The following is an 8,451-nucleotide window of genomic DNA, read 5'->3' as shown; positions in this document are numbered from 1 at the left end:
CAGTAGGTTGTATCTCTCTAGGTCATGCCAGTAGGCTACAGTAGGTTGTAACTCTCTAGGTCATGCCAGTAGGTTACAGTAGGTTGTAACTCTCTAGGTCATGCCAGTAGGTTACAGTAGGTTGTAACTCTCTAGGACATGCCAGTAGGTTACAGTAGATTGTATCTCTCTAGGTCGTGCCAGTAGGTTACAGTAGGTTGTATCTCTCTAGGTCATGCCAGTAGGTTACAGCAGGTTGTAACTCTCTAGGTCATGCCAGTAGGCTACAGTAGGTTGTAACTCTCTAGGTCATGCCAGTAGGTTACAGTAGGTTGTAACTCTCTAGGTCATGCCAGTAGGTTACAGTAGGTTGTAACTCTCTAGGTCATGCCAGTAGGTTACAGTAGGTTGTAACTCTCTAGGTCATGCCAGTAGGTTACAGTAGGTTGTAACTCTCTAGGACATGCCAGTAGGTTACAGTAGATTGTATCTCTCTAGGTCGTGCCAGTAGGTTACAGTAGGTTGTATCTCTCTAGGTCATGCCAGTAGGTTACAGTAGGTTGTAACTCTCTAGGTCATGCCAGTAGGTTACAGTAGGTTGTAACTCTCTAGGACATGCCAGTAGGTTACAGTAGGTTGTATCTCTCTAGGTCATGCCAGTAGGTCAGTAGGTTGTAACTCTCTAGGTCATGCCAGTAGTCTACAGTAGGTTGTATCTCTCTAGGTCATGCCAGTAGGTTACAGTAGGTTGTAACTCTCTAGGACATGCCAGTAGGTTACAGTAGGTTGTATCTCTCTAGGTCATGCCAGTAGGTTGTATCTCTCTAGGTCATGCCAGTAGGTCAGTAGGTTGTAACTCTCTAGGTCATGCCAGTAGGTTACAGTAGGTTGTATCACTCTAGGTCATGCCAGTAGATTACAGTAGGTTGTAACTCTCTAGGTCATGCCAGTAGGCTACAGTAGGTTGTAACTCTCTAGGTCATGCCAGTAGGTTACAGTAGGTTGTATCTCTCTAGGTCATGCCAGTAGGTTACAGTAGGTTGTATCTCTCTAGGTCATGCCAGTAGTCTACAGTAGGTTGTATCTCTCTAGGTCATGCCAGTAGGTTACAGTAGGTTGTAACTCTCTAGGTCATGCCAGTAGTTTACAGTAGATTGTATCTCTCTAGGTCGTGCCAGTAGGTTACAGTAGGTTGTATCTCTCTAGGTCATGCCAGTAGGTTACAGTAGGTTGTATCTCTCTAGGTCATGCCAGTAGGTTACAGTAGGTTGTAACTCTCTAGGACATGCCAGTAGGTTACAGTAGGTTGTATCTCTGTAGGACATGCAGGTAGGCTACAGTAGGTTGTATCTCTGTAGGACATGCCAGTAGGTTACAGTAGGTTGTAACTCTCTAGGTCATGCCAGTAGGTTACAGTAGGTTGTATCTCTCTAGGTCATGCCAGTAGGTTACAGTAGGTTGTAACTCTCTAGGTCATGCCAGTAGGTTACAGTAGGTTGTAACTCTCTAGGTCATGCCAGTAGGTTACAGTAGGTTGTATCTCTCTAGGTCATGCCAGTAGTCTACAGTAGGTTGTAACTCTCTAGGTCATGCCAGTAGGTTACAGTAGGTTGTATCTCTCTAGGTCATGCCAGTAGGCTACAGTAGGTTGTAACTCTCTAGGTCATGTCAGTAGGTTGTATCTCTCTAGGTCATGCCAGTAGGTTAGAGTAGGTTGTAACTCTCTAGGTCATGCCAGTAGGCTAAAGTAGGTTGTAACTCTAGGACATGCCAGTAGGTTACAGTAGGTTGTAACTCTCTAGGTCATGCCAGTAGGTTACAGTAGGTTGTAACTATCTAGGTCATGCCAGTAGGTTACAGTAGATTGTATCTCTCTACGTCATGCCAGTAGGTCAGTAGGTTGTAACTCTCTAGGTCATGCCAGTAGGTTACAGTAGGTTGTATCTCTCTAGGTCATGCCAGTAGGTTACAGTAGGTTGTATCTCTCTAGGTCATGCCAGTAGGTTACAGTAGGTTGTATCTCTCTAGGTCATGCCAGTAGGTTACAGTAGGTTGTAACTCTCTAGGTCATGCCAGTAGGTTACAGTAGGTTGTAACTCTCTAGGTCATGCCAGTAGGCTACAGTAGGTTGTATCCAAGTGGAAACAATTATCAACCCAATGTGGAAAGTGTTGAATTTGGTCAACAACAAAATGAATGGCTTATTTGCTACGTGAGGTTTACTTGATCTAACAGAAGTTTCGTAATGATTAAGTTGTTACGTGGAGACGTGACATACCGACAACTTTGATAAAACACTATAGGATTTGTCTCCAGATCGCTATGCATATTCATGCTAGTAGCTTAGCATCTCTCTCCATTGAATACAGGCGGTTGACGTCAACAACCCTCATAGAATATAAACAATAGATTACAATAATAAGATGTATCCACCAATCCAAAGACAGGATAGGTGGGAGATAGACAACCCACAGTGCAGCTTTGTGGACAACAACTCCCCTTGTCAGGACGGAGAGACATCTTGTCAGTATATCCATAATCTTTGGTGTAGCCAACCCAACTCTCACATGGCTCTATTGGGGGTCACGGTGTGTAGTAAAACATCACTACATTAAAATCACCACATGCCGTGACCCCCAGTCTGCGGTCAGCAGATAGACCCTCCTCAAATATATATGTTAAGTCACTTTTTGGAAACGGAACGGAGAAAACAAGGGGTAGCTTGATCTCTACGTCGTCTGATTCTAGACATATCAGTCATCATCCCAGGACCCTCCGTTGAAGAGGTATTGACGAGCCAACTCCGAATATCCAAAGTTAAAAACAAATTGAAGGTGGTACTTACTGGTGTTACTCAGATCTCCTGTCTCCTCCTCTTCATCTTTCAATGTGACAGTAATCTCTCCTTCCTTCTTCACTCCAAACACTGCATCATCCTCTTCTTCCTCTTGTTTAACTGAAACGTCTTTCTCTTCATCTTTCACTGTAACAGCCTCACCCTCTACTTCTTGTTTTACTGTAACATCCTCCTCTTCCTTCTCCTCTTTCACGACAATGTTCAGCCCCAGAGCTTCTTTCTCCGTCCAGCAGACCTCCTCTTCTTTAACAGGAGGGGAGTAGTTTAGGGAGCTCATGTTCGGGGATGTTAGCTAGCTAGCTATCATTAGCGACTAGGCTAATGCTAACTTAACCAGCCAGCCACTATAGCTGACTAATAAAAAATAACGTAATATTAAATTAAATAGGTTAACAAGTAGATACGACAGAAGTGTGTCTAAAACACAGTAGCTAATATAGACCGAAAGCGTATAAATAGGTTGAATCTTTCGGCTATGTTGGCTAGCAAGCTACCGAGGTGGTGGACGAGCTGTTTATGAAGAACCGTCCACTAGATTATACGTCACGCTGCAGCATCGCCTGAAAGACGCACATCGCCGTCTGCTGACTGGAGGGAAACGCAGTTGAGGATCACATTTTATATTCAGACTAAGATTATTTTACATGGATTTAATTAAATAATACTATTATATTGAGACATACAAAGACCTGAATGTGTTGATTGATAAGTGCTTAAAACAGGATGAAAGAAACCGCACACTGCTCTTGATAGTATCACTGGTATTTAATAAGCTTACGTATCGGCCCAACGGCCTTCGTCAGAGCTTTTGTGAATTTTCGAAAACAGCACCTCTATGTAGACCTAGCCCCACCCACATCCGTTCCACATATGGAAAGGAGTTGGAGGCTAAGGAAAAATAAAAAAGTGCTACCAAACATAACAATATGCATTTCACAAATATTACAAGTGTATAGACAAAACGCACCAAACACGTCCATAAAATCACAACGAGGACATAGCAAGTTTTCATTAATCATTGGGTACATCATACGAAAAGAACTAAGTAATCTTAAATAGGAACATTTTTTAAATTCACAACATAACATACATAGGCATTTCATCATTAAGTCCTTTAGGAAATAATGTCTGGAGGGTGAAAATCCAAAAACATTCTCTTTTGCTCAGAGTATTATTAATATCACCTCCCCTGTCTGATATCTTGACTTTCTCTATGCCACAAAATCTAACGGTTGAAATGTCATGCTTTAGGTCATTAAAATGTACTGCGACTGGATAATCCCTGTTGTTTCGCCTGATTGAACTTTTATGTTCACTAATTCTCTGTTTGAGAGAGCGGGAGGTCTTACCGACATAGCACAGCCCACATGGACATTTAATAATGTAAATAACATGGGTGGTGGTACACGTAATGATATCATTTATTTGAAACCGTTTACCTGTGTGGGGGTGGCAGAAATATTCACACTTCATCATATTGTTGCACTGTGCGCATCCTCTGCATTTATAGCTACCATTTGGTAGAGGGCGTAAAAGAGCCTGGCTGATTTTCTTTCGTGGCTGGCAGTTGGCATGAACCAGTTTATCGCGTAAATTGCGACCTCTCCTATATACAATGAGTGGTGGATTCTTAAATTCAGCCGGCAAAGCTGGGTCCGATGATAAAACATGCCAGTGTTTCTTAACCACACCTCCCACTTTTCGCGAATTCAAAGTATATGTGGTTGTGAACATAACGGAGTGTTCTTTTGCTTTAGCGGGTCTTTTTTGTAACAATTCATCTCGTGTTTTACCCAATGCCAAATGAAGAGCTTCATCCACACATTGTGGCGAATAGCCTCTTCTTAGAAACCTAATGCGCATCTCCGCTGCTTTTTCTAGATAATCATCATTGGAGTAGCATATACGGCGCAGTCTGAAAAACTGGCTTCTAGGAAGTCCTCTTTTTAATGGCTCAGGATGGAAGCTGTCCCCCTGTAATAGAGTATTTCTGTCTGTTTCTTTTCGATACAGAGTTGTAAACAGGGTTCCATTTGATTTCTCAATCCACATATCGAGGTAATGAACGCGTTGAGTGTCACTTTCAATAGTAAATTTGAGATTGGGATCCATGTCATTGAGTAGTGCCATAAAATCTGACAGCTCTTGTTCAGTTCATTCCCATATGCAAAAAATGTCGTCAATATATCGATACCACTTCAGGATTTTGTTCAAAAATGGATTTTCGTTTATGTTAGTGACAAAACGTTCTTCAAATAGACCCACATAAAGGTTAGCATAGCTCGGAGCGAATGTGGAACCCATCGCCGTTCCATTCGTTTGGAGGTAGTATTCATCATCAAACCTAAAATAGTTATACTTCAAAACGTATTCTGCCAGCTCTAAAATAAAGTTTGTTGGTGGATATTCATTAGTATCTCTGTCTCCCAAATAGTGAGCTAGTGCTGCCAGCCCCCCCGCATGGGGAATGCTGGTATATAGACTCTCGACATCTAATGTGACCAGAATACAGTCTTCTTTCAAACCCGTTATTGGTGAGATCTTGTTTATGAAGTCTATAGAGTCTTTTACATATGATGGCAATGCTTGCACATGAGTTTTAATAAAAGCGTCTACGAAGTTCGACAATGGCTCTAACATTGAGCCTATTCCTGCAACCACTGGTCTGCCTGGATAATTGCCTTGTTGTGTTTTAGGTTTGTGTAATTTCGGTAAAATGTAAAGGCATGGACGTATGGCACAATCGCAGCAAAGATATTCATATTCAGGTTTTGAGATAAGGTGGTTTAATAGGCCTTGCTCCAAACTAGAGCATATATCCCTTTGGAACACCTGTGTGGGATCAACACTTAGTTTTCTATAGAAACGTTCATTACTGAGTTGTCTCTGAATTTCTTCTTTATATTTTTCATAGTCTAGAACTACCACAGCACCCCCCTTGTCTGCAGGTTTAATAACCAACGATGAATCTTTCATTAATTCATTAAGTGCCTGTTCTTCTGTTCTAGTGAGATTTTTTTGAATGTGGTTTGTTTGTCTCGTATACACTGACATGGCTTCTTGTTCGACTAACCTACAATAGGTATTAATCGAAGAGTTGTTAACTATGGGACAGAATTTGCTTTTGGGCTTAAAATGTGTGCCAGTTCGTTGATGTGTTTCTTGGCCCGAAACAGTGTTTTGTGAAAACACATGCTTAAGTTTAATCTTACGGAAGAATTTGAACAGATCTACTTTCGTATCAAAAGGTTTATCTGTACATGTAGGTACAAAAGAGAGACCCTTAGATAAGACTGAGACTTGAGCGTCAGTAAGGTCTTTTTTGGAGAGGTTAATTACCGAGTCCTGTTGTAGCTCCGTGTCCACGGCCTGTGATCCTGGTCTCCTCTTCGACCGCTTGCCTCTCCTACATCGTTTCTTTTCTTTCGTAGAGCCTTGTGTTGCTTCCGGGCTAGAAAAACCGGCTGTGTGCCATGGTAGCTGGAGTCACTGTCTGTGGGGAATTCGCTCTCGGTGGATGCCTCTGTGTCCAAATTTCCATGTCCTCCTGCTGCTGCGTCTCTGCGTCCCTCAATCAGTGGTGCGTCCCTACGTCGGCCTCTCCGTGCTCCTGTCCTTGGGCCTTCCCATGCATACACCTGGTTAAGCTGGTAATCCTCTGTGTCACGCTGATATTTCTTGATCTTATTTGCTTGTAGAGAGTCTCTGTATTTCCCAATGGACTGGTTGATCGCGTCGTCTATTGCTGTAAAATTAAGGCCTAGAATCTCCTTCATAACAACCTCATGTTCGCTAATCTTAGCTTCAACTTCTTTAGCTTCCTTCGACACATGCTCAACGATTAATAACATTAAATCTAGTGAACATTTATTGAGTATATCACCCCATTGATGAACGAAAGTTTTGTCGTTTTTCCCTATTGTAGGCTCCTTCTGTATTCTCAGTCCTCTTGGAATGCGCTTGTTGCGCCAATATTCGCTAAGAGTGGTGCCATGCAGGAACAAACGAGTTTATTTCTCTCGAAGTCTCTGGAGTTGGATTTTGAGTTCGACAGTCGAGTGCTGAACTGGGTTGTCCATGTTGGAGGTAGGAAAAAGAATCCTATCGGCGTCTTCGTGTGTGAATGAAAGGGTATTCGCACAATGCTCAGTGAGTGAGTTGATCTCTCGTAGTGAATACATTGTATATTTGGTACGTCTTTTTCTTTTTGTGTATACTACAAGATTTCAGAGTGCAGAGTGAAAAACTGTATTGCAAGATTCAAAAGGCACTCGCACATCTGAGCAGTCTTGTTGCAGGTGCTTGGCAACAATTAAAGCAATTAAAACAGGATGAAAGAAACCGCACACTGCTCTTGATAGTATCACTGGTATTTAATAAGCTTACGTATCGGCCCAACAGCCTTCGTCAGAGCTTTTGTGAATTTTCGAAAACAGCACCTCTATGTAGACCTAGCCCCACCCACATCCGTTCCACATATGGAAAGGAGTTGATTGATAAGTGCGAATTTAAAATGTTTACTACAGCAAGTTAAGACAGTTTTATTAAGTCAAACCAAATCTAAATAAGTAGCCAGCTACTGTAGGTCTATACTGCTCCTACATGGTGTAACAATACATCATGTAGATGTATATAATGAACAGACTAGGTCTATACTGCTCCTACATGGTGTAACAATACATCATGTAGATGTATATAATGAACAGACTAGGTCTATACTGCTGCTACATGGTGTAACAATACATCATGTAGATGTATATAATGAACAGACTAGGTCTATACTGCTCCTACATGGTGTAACAATACATCATGTAGATGTATACTACCGTTCAAACGTTTGGGGTCACTTAGAAATGTCCTTGTTTTTGAAAGAAAAACACATTTTTTGTAAACAGTGTGCCGTCTTTCTTGTTCTTTAATAACAAAGCTTTTCTAAATAGTGTTTTTGCATGCAGCAATTCAACCATGAAGGGCTGATTCACGCAGTCTCTGAACAGTTGATGTTGAGATGTTTCTGTTACTTGAACTCTGTGAAGCATTTATTTGGACTGCAATCTGAGGTGCAGTTAACTCTAATGAACGTATCTTCTGCAGCAGAGGTAACTCTCGATCTTCCTTTCCTGTGGCAATCCTCATGAGAGCCACCCATACCTTGTCCCAACACAACTGATTGGCTCAAATGCATTAAGAAGGAAAGAAATTCTACAAATTAACATTTAATTGAAATTAATTCCAGGTGACTGCCTCATGAAGCTTTTTGAGAGAATGCCACGAGTGTGCAAAGCTGTTATCAAGGCAAAGGGTGACTTCTTTAAAATATCTCAAATATAAAATAGAATTTTGATTTTTTTAACCCTTTTTTGCTTACTACATGATTCCATATGTGTTATTTCATAGTTTTGATGTCTTCATTATTATTCTACATTGTAGAAAATAGTACAAATAAAAACACTTGAATGAGTAGGTGTGTCCAAACCCTTGAATGGTACTCTATGTAAATGTGATATTTCAGTTGTTTTTGTTACATTTGAAACATTTATAAAAACCTGTTTTTGCTTTGTTGTTATGGGGTATTGTGATGTCATTCTGGGGTATTGTGATGTCATTATGAACTA

Source organism: Salmo trutta, unplaced genomic scaffold, assembly GCF_901001165.1.
Source record: "Salmo trutta unplaced genomic scaffold, fSalTru1.1, whole genome shotgun sequence".
Taxonomy (NCBI): Eukaryota; Metazoa; Chordata; class Actinopteri; order Salmoniformes; family Salmonidae; genus Salmo; species Salmo trutta.
This window is presented reverse-complemented; position numbering follows the sequence as displayed.